The 22267-nt window shown below is 46.7% G+C and overlaps 1 long non-coding RNA gene across 1 annotated transcript in view; it reads left to right on the top strand.

Moving 5' to 3' along the window:
• Positions 1-1743: 1743 nt before the first annotated feature.
• SMCO4 (single-pass membrane protein with coiled-coil domains 4) overlaps positions 1744-22267 on the top strand; it is an 80454-nt gene continuing 59930 nt past the window's right edge. The window contains exons 1-4 of the long non-coding RNA XR_011383460.1: positions 1744-1833; positions 10580-10653; positions 18173-18308; positions 18380-18633. This is a non-coding gene — a long non-coding RNA (single-pass membrane protein with coiled-coil domains 4). The remainder of the gene's footprint in view (positions 1834-10579; positions 10654-18172; positions 18309-18379; positions 18634-22267) is intronic.

Below are 22267 nucleotides of genomic sequence, written 5' to 3'. Positions count from 1 at the left end.
ATAAGATGTCAATTAAAATGAATATTTTATGTAAATAAAAAGAAGTAACAGCAATTGAAAGAGTAACAGATCCTATCACTGAGCTAGGTGTGAGGCAGGATTAGAAATGAGAGGTTAATTCCATAATCATATTCAGTTTTATGTAAAAATGTCATGCTATAGAAATGTGTCAGATACCATTTGAGTGCAATTGAGGAATTTGATGTGTCAAGGGCCAAGCAGCTTGGCACATCACCTTGACTTTCTGCTGGGCTTCTCTGGTTGAGTGTTCTAAAGTGTGACATATTTTGATAGTTTGGGAGAGGTGAGGGATTGGAGTGAGGGGAAGGGTGATAGGTTGGCTCTTGAGTCTTGTTTTCAGCATGTTAGATCCATCGTATTATCATGCCAACAAGGGAAAGTGCTGGGAAGGCACCATATTCCAACTGGGTTAGTGGTGAGAGGTCAGGTGGGCAGCGGTATCCTGCCTGCCACTAAACCACCTGGGTAGAACCCAGGTTAATGGATCAATCTCACACAGCAGCCACTGCTTCATTGCTCGGAACCAGCTTTGTGGTGGAGGCCAAAAAACAGCTCTGCAGATGGGTTGTGCAGAATATAGTGAAATAAGAGGTCATATTTTCCCAGAGCTTGCTGCCAACACGTGGCTGATGCCCAACTGAAATTGGCAGCGGTAGCCACCCACGCCTCCCTCCAGCCAAATGCAGAGTAACTGGCTTCTTGAAGATGGTCCAGTCACAGCATGCTCTGAATCATTCCCAAACCAATGCCCTACAGCAGGGACCCATCCAAGGTCCTGGAGTTGCGGCAGGGGCTGCCAATGTGAGTTGCTTTTTTGAATACCAGACACCTCTCTGCTGGGTTGAGATTAAGCCTCCGCAGTTCACAGGATGCCAGATCATCCAGGCTTTGTGTCATCTCATTATTAATCTTGTTTCTTATTAACCCAAACCAACACTTTGGTCTTGATGCCAGTGCTGCTCAGGACAAAAATTGTATCCTATTTGAGGTTTCAAATGTATCATATTTTCTTGGTTTCAGGCATTGCTCTAAGTAGTGGATTATATACTTCTCTCGACAGCTGCCCTTCACAGGAAAGGACACAGAAGTGTAGAGAGGTAAAGTAACCCCCAGAATGACACATGGCTAGTGTACTTAGAGCTCAGGCTCCCTGATAATGTGCCTTGGAAAACAACAGAAAATGGTCCAAGCACTCGGGCCACTGCCACCCATGAGGAAACCTGGATAGAGTTGCTACTGGCTTTGACTTGGCTCAGCCCTGACTCTTGTGGCCAGCTGGGGGTGTGAATCAGGGGGTGGAAGATTCTTTTTCTCTCATTCTCTCTCTCTCTCCCTCTCTCTCTCTCTCTCTGTAAGTTTGCCTTTCAAATAAATAAGTATTTTTTAAAAGTGTGTAGTAGTTTAAGAAGCACAAAGGATTTCATTGTTATGAAGTACTTTAAGATCAAAATAATAGAAGAGTGTTTAAACATTTGTGCTGCTAAATTCTAATCTAGATTATTATAAAGTCCCACTAAATCATTCCTTGATTCTTCTGTGCCCTGCTGTAATCCTCTTGTCTGGTGCAGCCAGGGTATCTTTAAAACAATAAATTAGATCATGTCACTTACCCAGTAAACGTCTATCAATTACTTTCAATTGTTTTCGTATGAAAACCCAAATTTCTTATCATGGGCTGCAGTGACCTGCAAGATCTGTCTCCAATCACTCAAAACTGTGATGATGATGATGATCATGATGAAGAGGAGGAAGAAGAAGAAGAAGAAGGGGCGGGGGAGGAAGGACTACTGCATTTTTGACCAATCTCCTCAGGTACTTTACATGTTTCCTTTCACTTAATCTTTATGATGGCCCTGTCTCTCCTCATTTCTAACTTACACAGTAGCCACACTTTGTTCCTTTTGTTCCAAATACTCACAGAATCCTTTCCCGTCTCTGGGTCCTTGCACTTCCTGTTCCTTTGGCCTAGAAGACTCTTGTCCCTGCCCTCCTCACAGCTGGCTCCTGCACATTCACCAGGGGTCAGCTCGAGTGTCCCACCCTTGCAGGGGCCATTCTTCACTACTCGATCTAAGCAGCTCCTTCCAACGATGACCTTTCCCGATGACGAGTTTTTGCTGGTGAGACCTTATCAGAGCCTTTCCTGGTTGCATTTATTCCTTTTCTCATGTTTTGTCCATTTTTCCACCTGGAATATTTTACAAAGCATCTTCCAAATGATCATGGAAAATGTTTTTGAAAAAATTCTGCATGGATTTCCTATTTTCCATAATAGTGGCTTCCTCCCCGCTGTTTTGCTTATTACTCTACCGTGGTGACTAGTGTATGAGGGAAAACACTCAATATGTATTTGGTGAATGAGTTGAGAAATTAACCTTAACAACATTATGGAATAATTGCTGACAAAATCCTGTACATTTCTTGTAGGTAATGATCACCTACCTGTGTCAGCATTTATACCTGTACAGGCCCGGTTTTTAAATGGTCACCAGGTTTCTGTGCTTTTGGTGACTGAACATTTGTAAGAAAAGCAGGCCCAGGTGAACCTTGGAGAAAAAGATCTTGGTGTATCAGACAAAGCTGGGTGATGTGGGTACAGCACACAGTTAGAGCAGGGAGCTGTGGGAGGAAGGAATGACGGGCTGTCTGGAGCTGTCAGACAGGCTGACAATTCAGGCAGCAGGTGAGTACTCTCTGGGTAAGGAGCAGCTTGCTGTGAGCTGCAGCTTAGGATAAACAGGCAGAGGATGGAGGGGATGGAGTGGCAGGCGAGGAGCTTAAGGTCAGATGGTAAAAGATGGAGAAGCATAGTAGGTACTGTGCTAACAGGGACAGATGTTGTGCTGGGCATAATGGTTGTTGAGGAGGAGCCAGGCTTGGGAAATCTGAATGACTAGAGTCATGCCATCAGGAAGACAGTCATGGATTGGAGAAAGCAGAGACTGCAGGCACGACCAAGGCGGTGCAGTGGGAACAAGCAGGATGCTGCACACTGAGTTCCTGTCTACAGGTTCGTTCAGGGGAACCAGGGATGTAACCTATGTACATAGAAAGGAGCCACACATCATGTGAACTGCCTAAAGGACAACTGTTTGGGGTGATGGGATAGAGAGATAGACACCTCCTTGAATGGCAGCATGATTGCTAATGTGGAAACAAGCATTGCACGATGTCCTTAAAAGAAGAATTGGTGATACAGTTTTTAGGTAAATCGCAGGACTAAGAACTTACAGGAGGGACTGGTGGAGTGGTGCAGCGGATTCAGCTGCCACCTCTGACACCGGCATCCCACATCCTAGTGCTCGTTTGAGTGCTGAGTGCTTTGCTTCTGATTCTGCTCCCTGCTAATGCACGTGGGAAGGCATCAGAAGATGGACCAAGTATGTGGGCTGCTGCCACACACCTGGATGGAGTAAAGTAAAGGATCTCCATCTCTCCCACTCTGCCTGCCACTATGCCTTTTAAATAATGAAATGTTCTTTTTCAAAAAGAAGAACTTAAATGAGCTTTAGGGCACACCTGTGCCCTGATCCTTTATTTTCACCTGCATGGGCTTGTTGTTTTCACCAAGACTCCTTCCAGGTCCCTGGTTAGGCCACATCTCTGGATGTTTGCTCCTGCTAGTCCCTGGGCTCTCCATTTCTCTCTCTCTCATCTTTGCCAGGTGAAATTCCACTGATTCTTCTTGACCAAGATATGTAATTACACCTGATGCATTCCTTACCTTTGTTTGGATAAAATTAATTGCTCTGCCTGTGTTCCTGTGTTGTTTGCATCCAGGTCTGTTTTATGGTCTATGGTCTAACTGGTAAATCACTGAACAATCTGTGCTTTAGTTTTCTCATCTATAAAATGAAGATAATAAAAATAGTATGTAGAATAGGACTTTCTTAGTCTGATCCAGCTGCTCTAACAAAATATGATGGCCTGCGTGGCTTATACACAACAGAAATTTGTTTCTCACACTTCTAGAGGCTGGGAAGTTGCAGTCCAAGGTGCTAGCAGATCTGCTGCCTGATGAGGGGCTGCCTGCTCATAGACAGCCTCTTCTAGCAGGAACCCCACATGGCGGCTTTACCCCCTATGCTGCAGCGCTGGCCCCAAATGTGCTTGTTGTTATGACAGGCCATGATGACAGCATATGCCTATACAGATTTACAAAAGTGCAGTATTTCTAGCAGTTTCCATGTGAGATATTTCCTCTGATATTTATTGGCCTGAGACATTGTGAAACAGAGGCATAGCCATGTGTGCTCACCTGGTTTAGAATGCCCAGCTCCTGGAGGCTGGTGCTGTGGCGGAGTGGGTAAAGCTACCGCCTGCAGTGCCAGCATCCCATATGGGTGCCGGTTTGAGTCCTGGCTGTTCCACTTCCGATCCAGCTCTCTGCTCCTGGCTTCGGGTCGGCACAGCTCTGGCCATTGCAGCCAATTGGGGAGTGAACCAATGGATGGAAGACCTCTCTATCTCTGCCTTTCTTTCTCTCTCTGTGTAACTCTGACTTTCAAATAAATAAAAAAATCTTAAAAAAAAAAAAATGCCCAGCTCCCCAAGCATGCGTGTGAGGGAAAGGCAGGAGAGCAAGGAATGGTCCAATTCCCTCCTTCAGAGCTACGATGTCTCTTCCTCTACCTACCTCCACACTACAGTTCTGGTGTGAGGGGGAGTGGAAGGAGCCCTGATCCATGGCACATCAGCACTCTTGTTGGGCCCTTTGTCATCTGGGACCTAATTCCAGTTTAGGGAACCAACTTGCTCATTGCATATTGATGGCTCTCTCTGGGTCAGGCTCTTACATGGGGTATCTCATTTAGTCTTCACGATCACTTCACATGTGATGCTACAGATTCCTAGAGAGGGTAAGTGATTTAGTAACATTGCAAGTGGGGAAACAAAGGCTCAAAAACTGGTGTGTGATGCAAATAACACAAATATTAACTGATTCCAGCTATCTCTGCAAGCTTAGCTCTTTTCATGTCTCTGACATACAGTCAAATGGCATGGCTCACTCTGTACAGAGCAAAGGGTGCTTTCTTAAGTTTGCGTTTTGAATCCCTGCTGTCTGCTCCTTCGGAGCACCCTCCCAACCACACATTTGTCACTAACATCCTACCCATCCTTTAGAATTCTTCTGATTTTCCCTGCTTCTTCCCACCAGCTGCAGGAAGTGACTCTTGTTCTTTAGAAGAAGTGTCTTCCAGGACACATAATGCTTAAGCTCCCCAGCCACACAACTGTGCCTGGTCACCTGATAACTGTCTCACTGTCTACAGAGCCATTTTGGAACTAGTGGTTCTCTGTAGCTTTTATTTCTTGCTTGAGATACAAAATTCCACAGGTCATCATAACTAGCTGGACTCCAAGATGTCAATGGAGGGAACTAAGCCTAGGGATGGGTTTATTTGACCAGTAGCGTTTACATTTCTTAACTAAATTAGCATACTTGAGGGGTGGGTGTTTGAGTGCCATTTGAGACAGGTGCACCCCAACTCCAAGGGCCAGATTTGAGCCCCGGCTTCTCTGCTTCTGGTCCAGCTTCCTGCAAATGTGCATCCTGGGAGGTGGCAGTGGTGGCCCAAATACTTGGGTCCCTTTCACCTATATGGAAGACCTTGGTGAAGTTCCAGGTTCCTGGGTTTGGCCTGGCCCAGGGCTGGCTGTTGTGAGCATTTGGGGATGGACCTAGTGGAAGGAAGATCTCACCCTGTCTGTCTCTGTCTCTCTCTGTCTCTCTCTGACTCTCAAATATAATGAAAACAAATTAAAAAAAAATAATGCAGTTGATGCATATAACCTCAGGTGTATGCAATCCCATCCACTCCCATCAACTTTACTCATTTATGGCATCTTCCTGATTCTTTCCAGCATTTAAGTACGTGAGCTCCTTATCATTCCTCTCTGGATTCTTACTGCCTCCCCCTTCTCTGTCTGGGCCTGGAGGACTCTCTGTTCTTAGGGGGAGCCTCCATTCTCTCCAAACCCTCAAGCTCTTCAAAGAATTGTCTCTCCTTTAATCTCCTTCATAAGCCCACTTGGGTCTTCAAAGAACATAGGATTTTGGAAAACCAAGGCCAGAAATTTCACTGACTGATCCCTGTTTTCCTCCCTGACACATACTTCTCCAAATAAATAAATAAATAGCTATGGAAGTTGTAGAGTAGAAAATCAGAGAAGAAAACAAAGATTTTTACTGCTACATATTAGTGAACCACCTAGTCTAAAACAGAGAAAAAGCCAAAATCATAGCAATTTTGAACACAAAAGGAAAGAAGAAAAAAACAGTATCAGATCCAGGGACATGATTGGGGACCTCAGAGTCTTATACAAGATGCCAGCAACTGTGCCTCTCACCCATGTCCCCTGTCCTACCTGTCCTCTCGTGTGGGTGCTTAATGCCACTGAGGTTCTTCTTCCTGTCAACGCCACCTACAAAGCACCACCTCAGCAGGTAGCAGACACCTGGGGACAGGGCACAGCCTGCTCTTTCTCTGAATCAGCAGCCACACTTCACTTGCCATGACTTTCCCCAAAGTCCCTGTCTGAGCAAAGCAATGTCATTAGACATGTAAAGGGGAAAAGAGCTGTTTCATCTTCTAGCTGCAAAGGACAGGAAGCGGGCTGAATCTAGGAGAATGGTGTAGTAGCAGGAATGCCCTTTGTGAGTGCAGGCTCACCTGTTCAGGGCAGGCTGGAGTGATGGGGAGCCCCTTCAGACTTCTCCAAGGAAAAGAGACACGCAGAAACTGGGAAAGAGGATATGTGTTTTGGGCTGAGAATGTCCATCTCTTGATGACTGAGAGAATCAAACAGTTTCCATCTCTCAATCCTGCTGGGCATTGCAGTAAATTAATGAGGAGTAGGACACAGTCCACCCTCAGGGAGTTTACTGCTTAATGGAGGAGGCTGGACACATGCTCCATGCCAGGCAGTGCCTGCACATGTTCAGTGAGTAGTGGTACAATAATTGGGAGTCAGAAGAGGACGAGGCATGGGGATATGAGAATGCTTTGTGGGAGAGGGGGAACTTGAGCCAAGCCTTGAAGATGATAGGATGTGGAACACGGAGGGGCAAGGCTCCAGGGGAGGAGTCTGATGGACACAGTCAGGAGACAGTGAGGAGGGGCCTGTTGGCGGAAGCAGAGTACAGAAGTGGCAAAAAAAAAAAATGTTGGTAAGAAAGGCAGCCTGGAACTGTGCTGGAAACCGATGAGTGTGTGACTTTGTATTACCCTGGGCCCAGTTTCCTTACCCCCAGAAGTGCTGCGGTGTTGTTTGCAGAGTTAAATGAGATAGTTGATGTGAAAGCTTGGTGTTACCCAGGCCCTCGAAAGATGGCTGTTCCCCTTCCCTGAGCTGAGGCACCTGTATAGCATCTGCAGGAAAAGGCACCCGAAGGCCCAGGCTGAGAGGGAATGACGGACGCTCATGGAATTTGCTGAGGTCCCGGTACAAAGCAGGTTCTGGGAGGGGAAGCCTGTGATCTCTCAAACCTCACTTGCAGCATTGAGATCAGGTTGGAAATCTTTTCCTGAAAGTGCCCAAGAGCCATGTGCCACAGGAGCTGCCAACCCCTGCGTCCCCCAAGTGAAAGCAAGCTGTGGGGGAAAGAAAGGGAGAGCCTCCCCCTCCCCCATCCGGTTATCATTGCCAGCCATTCTTCAGTCCGACTGAAATTTAGTAGGCTTATTAAAAATGCATCCAGGCACAATGAAACCTAGTTTGAGGTTTAAAATATAGCTTGTCAGATGAGTATTTAGTGATGTGTTTTAATATGCATAAGTGCAAACCAGACTTTAATGTGTAGGCTAAAGTACACATTAGCAATTTCATAAGTGATCTAAAATTGCAGTGTACAAGAGCGACTTGAGGGGAGGGGTGGTTTAAGAAGGAAAGAGGGAAACAAAATACCACTCAACTCTGGGATATTTTTTACTTAGTTCCCTAAGTAGGACCCTGAATAATTCCCAGGTGAATTTGTTATGGAGTTTCTTCTTTATTTTTGTTAAGATTATTTATTTATTTATTTGAAAGTTAGAGTTAAAGAGAGAGGGAGAGATAAAGAGACAGAGGTCTTCCATGCACTGGTTCACTCCCCAAGTGGCTTCTATGGCCAGGGCTGATCCAGGAACTTCATCTGGGTCTCCCACGTGGGTGGCAGGGACCCAAACACTAGAGACATCTTCCGCTGCTTTTCCCAGGCCATTAGCAGGGAGCTGGATCAGAAGTGGAGCAGTCAGTACACAAACTGGTGCCCATGTGGGATGCCGGGATTGTAGGCGGTGTTGTAAGTGGCGGCTTTACCCACTATACCACAGTCCTGGCCTCGCCCCTGAGTGTTGTGTGTGTGTGTGTGTGTGTTTAAATAGAACTTACACAACATAAAATTAACCCTTGGACAGTGTACAGATTAGTGGTATTTTAAGCTGTGTCAGTGTCACCTCTACCCAGTTCCAAACATTTTTGCCACCTTAGAAGGAAATCCTTATATCTATGAAATGAGCAATGCCCCCATTCAGCAACCACTGCCTGTTTCTGCCTCCTTCCAGCCCCTGACAAGCACTGATCTGCTTTCTTCTCTATGGGTTTATCTATTCTTGATTTTTCTCTCTCAGGCTGTCTCTCTGTGTGTGTGCTTGTTTCTGTTCTATGGTGCATATACATTAGTGTGCTTTTCTGGACTTTAGGCAATGCCTGCTACTTTGGAAGAATTCAATGCTGGGAGCTAAAGTGTTAGGTTGTTTAAAGGAGGGGAACCACTGGCTAGATCCTGGCATTATAGAATCAATGTAAGCAAGGCTAGGAGGCTCAGTCCTACTGAGCTTTCCCTAAGGGGCCTTTAACCTTCCTGCATGATGGATGCCTTGATGAAGTCTTGGACTTCTTTTCAGAATAATGTCTTTTTTTTTTTTTTTTAACATTTCTTGACTGTATCCATTTATCTTTTTTAAGATATTTATTTATTTATTTGAAATGTAGAATGATAGAGAAGGAGAGAGAGATCAATCTTCTGCCTACCAGTTCACTCCCCATACGCCTGCAGCAGCCAGGGCTGGGTCTTGACTAAGCCAGGATCCAGGAACTTCATCCAGGTCTTCCATGTAGGTGACAGGGGCCATGTACTTGGGCCATCATTTGTTGCCTCTCAGGCACATTAGCAGGAATCTGGATTGGAAACATGGAGTAGCTGGGACTCAACCCAGGCACCTTGACATGGGATGTGGGCATCCCAAGCAGCAGCTTAACGCATCCCTCAAAAAAAAAAAAATATTTTGAGTAAAACAAAACATACAGAATTACAAAGAACATCAATTAAACTGAGATACAGTTACAAATTATAAAATAAAAAGTACAAGTTTTTGGTGATCAAATAACACATTTGCTTCCTTATTAACACACTGAATGATATGATCTGGCTTTGGGTCTAATAACATTCTAGTATCAAAGTAACAAGAAGTGTAAATTATATCTTGAGGTATCTGCAACACTGTAATGTGATATAAAAATATATGATTTCTGTTGGTAGTGAAGTCATTGGAATTGTTAATAATACTGCATTTTGTTGCCTACATTCATAATTGAGGGAACATGGATGGAAGTTAGTGAAAACAAAGATGTGATTTTTTTTTCCCATTCAAGTTCATCCACAGACCTTGCACTGGGATCAGTGGGTTTCTAACTCAGTTTCAGCCTAAGGTCTATTCAGGCTCTGATGAAACCTGTCTGTAGATCATCTCAGCAGAAAGTGCCTTTATCTACAGAGATAAAATTTATATCATACCTGTCTCCCCTAACTTCCATCCATGGAGCTTCTGCAAGCATCTGGCCCCCTGGTGAAGAGCTCCAGTTCTAGATATACCAACAGTCAAGAGCACTGTCCCACTCAGGATTCTTTGGCTGTAACAATAGAAACTGGCTCTGGAACCATGCTGTTTTAGCAAATGGTTCAGAACCACCTTACTGCATTCCAGGGCTGGAATGAGCACCCTGCACCTGTGGTTGGGCTTTGGACACTGATCATTCATTTGTCACTTGGGTCATGTGCCCATCCCTTCACTAGGAGAAAGCAGGTTACCTTGATGAAATACCTCAGCATACTGCATCCACTAGGAAAGGCTAACTTCACAAAAGGAATGGGGTGTTATTACCAAAATAAATGAAGCAAATGTTGTATACATGAGAGGCAGGCAGAGGAGAGAACAAAGCTTAAATCCCATGAAAAGTGATGCTAAAAATGCTGCTTTTTTTGGTTTTATTATAAGACACACTTTTTGGAAAACATTTTAACGTTTCTGATATCAGGAGATGACTCTCAATATAAGCATATGTTGAAAGCAGTCCTTCCCCTTTCACCTCCAAAAGAAACTGTTGTTCAATCAGTTTTACATCTTACAGTTAAGTTGCTAAGGAAGAGTGTGTAGTATTAACAAAGTCAAGCAAAGCCATACAAACTGAATGCCTTGAAGAGCTTCACATCAACGCTCTTCATGCCATTTTCCTTTCATCTCTGCCCTTCTAAAGTGTACATACTTTGTCTAACTTGGCTCTTACTTCACATCAGATGTTGGACATGCTGCTACTCAACGTTCAGATCCAATTCAACCCCATTAAACAAGTGTTTATTGAACAGTGGCTGTGAGTCAAGGTCCCAAGGCCCTGAAAGCATCATAAAAGGAGAAAAAGGCAGAGCCACCTGTTCTCCAGGAGTTTAAATGTAGAGATTGCCTACACAGAAGCCAGTAAACTATTCACCTGGATTGCAACCCTAAATGCTATTGCTTGGGGTCTAGCCTGAGCACTGAAGCTGAGGGGAGTTAAGGGTTCAGAGAGCAGAACATGGATTAAGTGGCGAAGGAAAATTTATGGAAAAACCTGGTTAATTTCTGCCCTGCATCTGTACCTGTGGGCAGACAGGGCTCTAGCACACCACTCTGAAAGCATCATGCACTGAGAACATCACTTCATGGCCTGATCATTGTTCAAGAGACCTAGAGTGAGGGGGAACATGTATGTGCCTGATAGGTGCCTCATGGAGCCAACCATTTATTTATCTCTTTGGCCTCATTTTCACATCACATCACTTCCCAGAAGGCCTTCATTGACCTCTTAATGTTAAACTGGTTCCCCCCTTTTTGAGAGAGGGAGGAAGAGAGAGGACACTCTTATCCTCTGGTTTGCTCTCCAAATGCTTGCTTGCAACAGCTGGGTCTGGGCCTGGGGCAATGCCATGAGTTGGACACTCAACTCAAATCTCCCACGTAGGTGGCAGGGACTCAGATACTTAAGCCACCATCTGCTGCCTCCCAGGGTCTCCAAAAGCAAGAAGTTTGAGTCATGAGCTGTAGGTGGGAATTGAACCCAGGTACTCCAATAAGAGATGTGGGTGTCTACCAGGATCTTAACCACTAAGCCAAACACCTGTCCCTGTTCCCTTTATGAAACTTATTCATAGAACCTTGTTCTCTCCTTAGCACACTTAAGACAATTTGTAATTCTTTGTTTATTTTTCTCTCCCTTGGTCTGTGAGCTTCCCTGCAGAGGGAGATTACCTGTGTCCACAAAACTCAACACATTGTATGTACCAGGGACTCACTCAATACATGTGCAGGGATGCAAGAGTTAAGCTCAGACTAGAAATCTCATCATTGCTTTCTGATGATGGTGAAGCTCAGCTGGGGACAAGGACATAGATGATAGGAAACACATTTTGATGTTAAAAATGTGCCAGACCCAAAGGGACAGCTGCTCTATGAGTCACTGATGAAGATCTTGCAGGTTATGGGTCTGAAATTAAGGTAATTAAGAAGTGTTATTTTTCAGTTTGGCATTTAAAAATTATAGTAGACTATTGACAACCTATGGAATAAAGGTGGCGTTCCCCTGCTCCATTCTAAACACGCTGACACTTCTGCTCTTAATAAGACTCTTGGGAGTTGTGGTTTTAGTGCGATCTTACTTTCCCAAGAAAGAAAACCCTGGCATCCAGAAAGGAGTTAGACAAGCATGAACACAGAGGAGTTAATGACGCTCTTATTTCTCCTGAAATAGAAACTTAGCATTTGCCAGCAGGGAAAAAGTTGTGAAGAAATTAAGTCTAAAGATTCTACTGGTGTTCTTGGCTTGAGAGCATGCTTCAAAAACTGGCAGCAGGGGTGGAGTGGAGATTCCTTCCCATCCTCTGGATGAAGACTGAGATTTCAGAGAACCAGAGGCACTGAGCATGCAGATCTTTGCTGAAATTCTCATCAGTGTTCCAGTGCTTGGGTTCAAGTGAAAGCAGAGATGCTAACATTTTCCTGGAGGTAGGTGTTTAGCCTAGTGTTAAGAAGCCTGTGCCCCCATGTAGGAGTGCCTGGGCTCCATACTTGACTCTGGCTCCTGATTTTAGCTTCTTGCTAATTCAGTCCATGGGAGGTGGTGATGATGGCTCAAGTCTCTCAATGCAGGACCTGGATTGAGTTACTGGCTTTTGACTCTGGGATTTTGGGGAGTGAACTAGTGGATGTGATCTCTCTCTCTCTCTGTAACTATATCTAGCTATATCATCTATATCTATATCTATATCTATATCATCTATCTATCTATATATCCTTTTTTCTCTCTGCCCCTCAAGTAAATAAATATAAATCCTAAAAAACTCAGCTTTGCCTTATAAGGGATTTTATAGCTTTGTGAAAATGGGCAAGCCCAGCTTTACTATTGAATTAAGTATAATTTTGTTTAAAGTCATTATTAAAAATACATATATATTGCTACCAGTGGGAAAAAGTCATTTTCATATAATTCTGGATTATCATATAGTAGTTTTCTTATGAGAAATTTAAATTGCAGCTGAGTGTGTGAAGTGGGTTGTCTAGCTTCTGGTGGGAATATGAATGGACAGGACCTAAGGCCAAGCTACTTCTCTAATACAAGAAGCTGGACTTCCTCTCACTGATTAGGGAAGATACACTTAATCCTCTTCCCTCCTCTAGAAGGTTCCTTCTGTAATGTTGGCTTCTGGGAATTCATATCAGATTGAACTTCAACTAGTACCAGCTGGGCCCCAGAGCATTACCGAAAGGTTAACGTAGTGTTTGAACTTGTATTCAGCCAGGCTTGAGAGAATTACCCAAGTGTTCTAAGTCTCAGTTTGTCTCTTTATAAAACAGGGATTATTAACAATATCTCTTCCTAGGGTTAAGTAGTCTCCCTGTGTTGGGATAGTGTTGAGATGGTGTTGGTCAACTCAGAAGGAATCCCTGCACCACCAGCACATACATACGAGTGTACATACATGCATACATATGTACAGATGCACACCTAGACTCACAATCTTTGAGCAGATCTAAAGGCCAGGTCTTTATTCCCAACAGGACAAGAGCCAAGGCCCAGCTCCCTCCTGGCCCACAGCCGCAGATGCAGACAGGGAAATGGAACTTCTACTTAGCCCTGTGTTTTAAGCAGTGACATTAATACCGACTGCCAAGTATGCAGGAGGCAGAACAGGAAATGGGCTGAGTCTACATGATCAAAATAGCAACAGCAACAGTTGATTGACTGTTGGACCTAAAGCCCTTGGAAGGCTTGCCCAAGTCTCTGAGGTTGTACTATGGTAATTTCTAAGACTTTCATGTTTCATGGAGCAGTAACATTACAAAAACTTTGTGTGTGTGTTGGGGGTTGGGAGAAGTGACCAAAATAGACCACAGGAAACTAGAATACCAAAGCTGTTAAAATTTCATATAAATTGACACAAAAGTCATGCACATTTAGCTTTATTTTGCTCCTATTACTCTAATTTTGTCTCTGATGGCGTGAAAACCTCTCCTGGGACTTGCAACCATCAACAGGTGTGTGTGGGACCTGTGCACAGATGTGAATGAAGGCTGAGGGTGTGGGTTTATGAATATACACTGCTGAGTGCAACACTGCAGCCAGACCACAACCCAATTTCAGTTTTGAGGGTTCCCACTTCTGCAAACATTCTGAAGCACATGGAGTTCACCATTCTAGGCCTCCCGCTCTTACACTTTACTGTTTAGATAATTTAGCCCTTATGAATAGCATGGACCATGGGGCTGACATTTGGCCAGTTGGTGTGCCTACATCTCATATCAGTGCACCAAGATTCAAGTTTTGGTTCTGCTCCGGATTCCAGCTTCCTGCTAGAGTAGACCTTGGAGGTAGCAGGTGATGGCTCAAGTTGTTGGATCCCTGCCACCCATGTGGGAGATCCAGATTGAGTTCCTGGCTTCTGGCTTCATCCTGGCCTGGTTCCAGCTGTTGTGGGCATTTGGATTGTGAGCCAGCACATTGGAAGCTCACTTGTGCGCGCGCTCTCTCTCTCTTCCTTTCAAAAAACAAAACGAATAAATAAACTAGCACAGCCCAACACAACACAACATGGCTCCTCTCTGACACACAACTTAGTAAATCCTCATTTGGCCTGAATGTGAGTCCACATCTTGTCCACAGCATCACACAGGGATCCAGCAGAGTGAATATCCCACAACCGATACTCCCCACAGTCTTTTTGTCTGATTTGCTTCCAGGGCTTGGAATCTTTTTTTTTTTTTTTTTAAAGATTTATGTATTTGAAAGGCAGAGCATCACAGACACACACAGACACACACACACACAGAGAGAGAGAGAGAGAGAGAGAGACTAATTTTGCATTCACAGGATCATGCCCCAAATGGCTGCAACAGCCATTTGGGCCACCTTCTGCTACCTTCCTAGACTCATTAGCAGGAAGCTGGATTGGAAGCAGAGTAGCTAAGACTGGAACCAACATCCAAGATGGAATTCTGGTATTGCAGGAGGCGACTCAACCCACTAAGCAACAATGCCAACACCCAGGGTTTGGAATCCTGAGTGAAGTATGCAAAGACAGACAGCAGTGAGTTGCTCCAGTGGCTGAGCTTGGGCAAGGTCTCTGTTGCTTTGTTCTCCTTGGGTTCCTGGGCTGATTCTCTTTCTGTCTCAAGATTGAACATCCTTTATTTATTGAGATGGGAGCAGTAGAGAAATAGAAACAAAGACAGAGACAGAGCTCCCTTCCATTAGTTCATTCCTCAAATGTCCGCAATGGCCCAGCCCCAGGCCAGGCTGAAGCCTGGAACTGGTAACACAATCCAGCTGTCCCACGTAGATGGCACAAACCCCATCACTGGAGCCATTACTGCTGCCTCACAGGGTGTGCATTAGCAGGAAGCTGGGGTTCAGTGCCAACCCCAGGAACTCCAAAATGAGCTAACCAATGCCAACCACTAGGCTAAATGCCTGCCTCAGTTCTCATTCTTGATTTTTCTAAAACTTGGCTAAAGAGACAGCTACCTGTCTGCTGACCGATTTTTCTGTTTCCATTATCTCCTGGTCTGCTTTTTCATTGCTTATAACCACAGTACTTTAATGAGTCCTGGTAAGTGGGATTTAGCAAAATGAAGAGCTCAGGGCAGAGCATGTCAGTAGAGGGAACAGCATATGCTAAGGGCCTGGCGTGGAGAAGGGTTTGCTGTTTTGGGAACAGAAGGAAAGCAGCGTGCTGAGTGATGGCGTCGGAGCAGAACCAGTGCCTCTGGAGAGCAAGTTGCATCTGACCTCATGGGGCCGCGAGGCCACATTAACAGTTTGGATTTGATTCTAAATGCAAAGGAAAGTTGTAGGTACATTTTGAGCATGAGAAGACTATTTTAAATCACAACAAGCATCACAAAGGAAACAAACAGAACAGTTCAACAATTTGCAAAGGACTTAGAGTTGCTCTGAGGCAGCTCCAGGTTCCTGGAAATTTGTGAAACTCCTGTCATCTCTCTTAGATGCAGTTTTTCTTATCTACAAAATGACATGGCATATTAGATGATCTCTAACTTCCCTCCTTGATGTTTCGTGAGCTTTGACAACACTTGTCAATAATTTTGCCGTGGAGGAGTTTACAATAAAGTGGGAGAGATAAAGACAATCAACTCCTGTGACGGCTGTCGTCGCTGTTCCATAGAGTTAGTAGTAGGTACAGCTTTTGGAAGCTTCTAGGCTGAGTTTGCCAGCTCATGAGGCTGAAGTCAGCTGGCAGTTCCGTGGCTGGAAGGGTGAGCCTGTGTCTCCTTGAACCTTTCATCAGCAAGGAGGTTGGACCAGGTTTCTTTACTGTAGTCTCAGGGCAGTGTTCCCAGACAGCAAGGATCAGGGCACAAGCTCATCAGGTGTTCCTGATGTGTCCTATTTGCTCATATCCCAGTGGCTACAGAAGTCACAAGACCAAGCAATGTGGGAGGGCTACACAGGGGCATCTTAATAGGGCCAATTCATTAGAAACCATTATTGAACTAAAGTGTAAACTTCCTCTCTTACATTTTCATGGCAAGATACGCAACTCCAACTTAAATGTTCTCATGCTTTCATAAAGTCACAATATCCATGTTATTACCAGTATAAGGGAGCTTTTGGGTCACCTTTTTGAGAGATGACTCCTTACATCAGTGGCTCTGCTTGCCTCATACAATTATTCATTAGTTGTTAGCAGTGGCCTTGGGAAGTTATGCACATAATATTTAGAGGAAAATGGCATTTACAAGGATAATGAATTAAAGCAATATGCACTGCAATACTGCTGCCCCAATATGGACCTTGAGGCTTGTTAATTTTACGTTTAGCTGCACCCCAAGTCTTCCCAGTTCCTCTGGCCCGGTGTGGACTCCACCGATGTGTGAGCCTGTCTCATCCAGCTTCCGCCTTCCCCAGCCTTCCAGCACCTACAGCACTAAACAGATGCGCCTTAAGTATTTGCCAAATAAACCAGTCAGGAGCTGTCTTATGAAACGCCTATGTGTTCCAGGTATTTCCTTCACAGAACGGAAACTGCTTCCCTCCCGGTGTTGTGGGTAGCGGCTGCCCAGCCCTGGCCCCTCCAGTGCCTCCTCTCTGCTCCTTTATGTGGGCAGCGGGAAGGAGACTTCTGGTAAATGTGAAACCTCAGCCTGATGTGTTTGGGCGCAGGAAGAACTCCAGAAGAGGCAGGAGACTGCAGGGACCCCTGACCCTGTGCACCGCGTTGACATCAATAAAATAAACACTTGCTAATTAAGAGATTGAGCACAGATACCCAGGTGGAAAACCTGCGGGAAAGCCGGTTCTACAGCTCTTAAAAAAACAAACAAACAAACAAACAAACAAAAAACAACCCAAGATCTGATCCATTCGTTGTGGGTGGAGGAGAGGAGGGATAGGACCAGTCCTGCTCCATGGCTGGCGGTGCTAGGCAGGTGGCAATACCACACACACACACACACACACACGCAGGCGGAAAGGTAGCCATCATTTTACGTTTTGCATATGGTTTTTATTGCCTGCTAGATCAGTAAGAATACTAAGGAGAACTACCATTTGCATACTAGCATGCACATCAGGGGCCCGTGGGAAGCCCTTTTCAGCGCGTGATCTCCGTTAATCTTCACAACAACCCTATGAAGTAGCTTTTATTATGCTTAATTTATAGATGCGTTAACTGTGGCCCAGGGAGATGAGCCTTCCAAATTGCCCAGCTTTTAGGTAGATCTCGTTTATTTTCTTAAAAGCCCTGGATACCACTTTGCTGGGAGCCTTGTGCGGGTTTGGGGCCGAAGTGGGGAACTGCGAATCCGTCTATTCATGCTAAGCTGCGCACGTGTAATTTAAAGAAAAAAAAAAAATCCAGGTCAGGATCTCTGCCCGCTTGTGGTATAAAAGGCTACTTGAGTAGAGAAATCTCTTCGTATTGATCTGCTCGCTCGCTCCAGCCGCAAGTATTTATTGAGCGCCCCGTATTGCACGTAGGGCGCTAACCTAGCCCTAAGAGAAAGTGGTGAACACGCTCGGCGTGGGCTTTGCCCCTCTAAGCCACCCTCCCTTCTGATTCCGCTCCAAGTCTATTAGCAGGGGGTGACTTCTACACAGGGCGCGTGGGAGCCGCGGGGTTGGTCAAGGACGGCTCCCCGGAGGCAGCGGCAGGCCGCGGCACCACGCGGGTCCGCACTCCCGCCGCGGCGGCTCCGGCGCGGAAGCGGGAGCTGGGCCGGGCCGGGGCGGGGCGAGGCTGAGCTGTGGAGGAGGGGAGCCGGGGGCAGGAGTCGCGGCCCGGGCGGGGGCGGGCAGCGAGTTAGGGTTAGGGCGGGAGGATTCGGCTTCCCGGCGGCAGAGGGCGCCCGGCGCTGCGGTCCAGCGCGCCGGAGCCGCCCGCGCGGGCGCTGAGAGGAGAGGCGAGGCGAGGCGGGGAGCGCGAGCGGCGGCGGCCACTGCCACGTATTCCCGGCAGTGGTGGCGGCGGCGCTGAGGTGAGCGGCGCGGGCGTCCGCGGCAGGTGGGCGAGAGCGGCGCGGCGGGGCACCGGGCACCGGCGGGGTAGTGGTGCCGGGACAGCGCGGTTCCCGCCACGCCGGCTCCGCCTCCGCCTCGGCGGCGGGCTGCCGACCGAGGCCCGGGCGCCGCGCGGGTCCCGAGCGCAACTCGTGCCGCGGGGCGGGCGGGGGCTGAGCGGACGCGGGCTCGCGCGCCTGTCGTGGCTGCGAACCAGGCGTCGCTGCCGCTGCGGGCGCCGGGGCCGCAGCCGGAAAAGTTGGGGTGGACCGCGAGCCCGCGTGGGCCGGGCGGGAAGTGCCGGTGCGGAGCGGGCTGGGGGCCGGCGGGCGCGCGCGGTGCGGGAAGGCGGGAGGCGCGGGTCCTCTCTCCGGGGTTGGGAGGAAGCGGTGCGCTCCGGGGAGTGGGCAAGTGTCCGGCGGGGGTCCTGCCGTGAGCAGGAACGGGGAGGCCCCAGAACGGGGCGAGCTCTGGGGGTCGCGGGGACAGAGGTGAGGCGGCGGTGGCGGAGTTTAGCGCTGGGCTTTCCCTCTTCCCCGCCTCTGTCCGGGGCAGATCGGGGAGACGGGCCAGGCTCAGCGATGGGGCCCCCTGAAAGACCCGGTGGACGGGTCGCTGCTCCTGCTGCCGGGGTCAGTACCGCCCCTCCGCGTTGGCCCGGTTTACCTCTCAGACCGCGGTGCTTTTGTCCTGCGGAAGTTGACGTGGGAGTGGGGAGCTGAAGGGGTGAAACGTTTAGGGCGTGTTCCAGGGTGCCTAGGATTGGGCTGCGAGACAGCCTGCCTGTGTGAAGATTCAACTCTGATCTGCTGCACGCAGCCCCTCCGTTCCCGTGCCGGCGCCGTCGAGGGCCGGGCTCCCTTACTCTTATTAATGCCCGAGATTTCCTGGTTGGCCCAGCCGCAAGCATATCTGCCTGCAGCTTCCTGGGCAGAGAACACGGCCCCTGATGCTCTGGCTGATTTGGGTTATTTCAAAAACAGGTGCTTCTGGAGATACTAGATGCTTTGTTGGAACAACCTGTGTGGCGGCCCTGACGATGGGCATGATTCATATTGGCTTTCCTTCTCAAATAAACTTCGCGTTCAAAATCCTGGTTTGCCAGTGTCATTGTCATCTGCAGCAGTGGTGCAGTTGGAGATCCAGTCTGGGCCTCGCGAGCCCTTGTTCTGGTCCCAAATACAGTAACCAGGAGTATGTCCTTGGGTGAGTCACTTGCCCTCTCTGGATCTCAATTATCTGTGAAATGGGTGCAGAGAGAGCCAGAAAACCTGATTGAGTTGGCGAGCTCTTTTTCCTTGTGAGAACAGGCTGGCCACACAAACCTCAGCTTGGTCTTCTAAGGAAATTAGGGTGATTGAAATGAAAAGGGATGAGGAGCAAGAAAGATTGCAAAACAAAATAATAATAATTGGCAGTGAATTGAGAATATGAAGGTACCCTGCTGTTCAGCTGTTTTTACTGTGAGGTTGCTGGGTTGAGGAAATGTTAGTTGCCTATAGATGAATTTTCCTTTCTTTAACCCTTCAAGCCTGGGATTGGTGATCAGTTGGATTGGCCTTGTAGGGCCTTACATGATCACTCCCAGGATTTCTCATTGCCATTGCGCTGTAGGTTTCCTTCTGTTTGACCGATGCTGGGACCCTTGCACACACACTTCTGTCGTCTTTTCTGTTCTAGCTTGGTTCCTATTGCCTGGGAATTTCTGGGTTTCTTTTGTAGCAGTTGTGGTGACTAAACAGGCAAGCAGTGTGTCACATGCTGCACATTACAACTAGCTCAGAACAAAGAAGTGTGTCTTCTCCACCCCAGCCCTGTCTCCTCGACCCCCTGGGCAACCTCTCTGCTGGAACTTGCAGAGACCGTTCGCATTGCTGAGGGCCACGGACAGAGCTGAAATGACACAGCCGGGGCCGAACAGCGTGTTAGTGCGCAAACCATATGCTGGGAGGTGAGCAGGGTTTTTTTTGTGTTATCACAGCTGAGTGCCCGTCTTTCTGTTCCCTTCCCTTAGTAGCTTTCGGAATCCGTATTTGGTGTGACCACATCGCTTCAGTAATCCTTTTTTGGTCAGTTCCTTGGAAGCTGCAGTTCTTGGTTATCTCTGAGTTTGAGATCGCAGTAAAATGGTATCTTCTCCAATCAGTAAAGGCTTGACTAATTAGGTTGAGTCTTTAAAATGTCTGCAGTGTGTAAGTGTATAAATTTTCCTTTTGCTGAGGGCTGTTGGATTAATAAAAGTCACTGTACTAATAGTAGGCTCCATTTTTTGGGAACTGTGCCTTGGGAGTGAGCACCACTTTTTCAGGTCAGAGAACAAAGCTGAGAGAGGTCACAGCTGTGTTAAGTGTGACAGCTGTCTTGCACAGTTACTGATGATCCTTGGCTCCAAAGAACCTTTTGTAATAGAAAAGCAATTCTTAGCTGTCCTACACGGTTAGGACAGTTAAATGAGATAACATGTGAAAAGCAGTGTGTAGGTCTTTAAAAAAGATTATTTATTCGAAAGGCAGAGATAGAGAGGGAGTGAGATCTTCCATCTACGGATTCACTCCCCAAATGCCCACAAGAGCCAGGGCTAGGCAGGGTTGAAGCTAGGAGTCAGGAACTCCCTCTGGGTTTTCTACCTGGGTGGCGGGAACCCCAGTACTTGGGCCATCATTTGCTGCCTCCCAGGTGCATTAGCAGGAAACTGGTTCAGAAGGTGGAGGCAGCACTGTGATACAAATGCTGCGGCTTAACCTGCTGCACCACAATTCCTGCTTGCAACCCAGGACGTTTTAGCACAAGGACTTGAATCATCATGGAGTTGGGTGAAGGGGTGTGCTCAGGAGTCTAGGGGGACTGGAGGGTCTGAGTGTAAATTCTGCGCCCAGCACTTGACTTCTCTGATTCGGTTTGCACCCCTGTAAAATCAGGATGACACAATCCGCCTTACTTTAAATGAGATGTACCTGTGAGTTGTGGCGAGCCCTCTGCATGCTCATAGCCACTCTGGATAATAGGATTAAGTCTTCCAATAGGAATTGTCCTCAGGGGAAAAGGCTTTTAAAGTACGATTTTGTATTCATCAATAATTCTTCTAGCTTTTGCCTTCACATCCCCACCCTCACCACGCACACCCAGGGCCTGTGATCCTGTTGTCTAAAAGAAAGAAATTGAACAAAATCAGCAACCAAAAAGGACAGGTCTTTAACAGGACATTGAAGATGGCTGTCGCAATCTTCCCTTTGCCTTTGTGGCCTTCTTTCCTCTTTCATTTCATTGGGTAGGAAAAGACAATCTTGGGGGGTTTCTAGGTGGAAGGAGCCACTGGGGGGCGCAGGGCAGGGTGGGATGGGGGTGGAGGAGTTGAACCTGGCTCACAGGGGCGAGTTGGGTGTGAGGGAAGTCTGTTGGTGTGTGATTTGACTAAATCAGGGGCCAGTTTTCATCTGGCGCTATAAGGCTTTCTTGTGGGACTTTGAAGTTTTTTTGTGCTCCAGGCAGAGTGTGACTGGTTGTGGTGGCATCATAAATGAGTTTCCGTAGTTAAGTTGTGTGCTGAAAGGAAATTAAATTCCAAGAGGGTGTTTGTTGTGACTGATGCCAGCATTTCTCGGAGAGTTGTATTAAGATTCAGTCAGTCTGTGAAAGTGTGTCTTCTTTCTCGGAGGATATTAATTAAAGAGTTTTTCAAAAGATAGAAGTGTCTCCTCTGTGAGCTTTTGAAATGTTGTCCTCCTAAAGCTTTGGGACAAATGAAGTCCAAGACATCATAGAGATTTATATTTTAGAAGCTTTTCCTCCCAAGAGCAATGTTTTCCTTCTCTTTCTTTTTCTTCTCTGACATTATTTTGATAACTTAGTTAATTTTGGCTGCTTTCACATTTTGATAGCATTTATATTTATGACCCTTGATTTATTTTTTTTTAAGATTTATGTATTTATTTGAAAG

Source organism: Oryctolagus cuniculus, chromosome 1 (assembly GCF_964237555.1).
Source record: "Oryctolagus cuniculus chromosome 1, mOryCun1.1, whole genome shotgun sequence".
Taxonomy (NCBI): domain Eukaryota; kingdom Metazoa; phylum Chordata; class Mammalia; order Lagomorpha; family Leporidae; genus Oryctolagus; species Oryctolagus cuniculus.
This window is presented reverse-complemented; position numbering and strand designations above follow the sequence as displayed.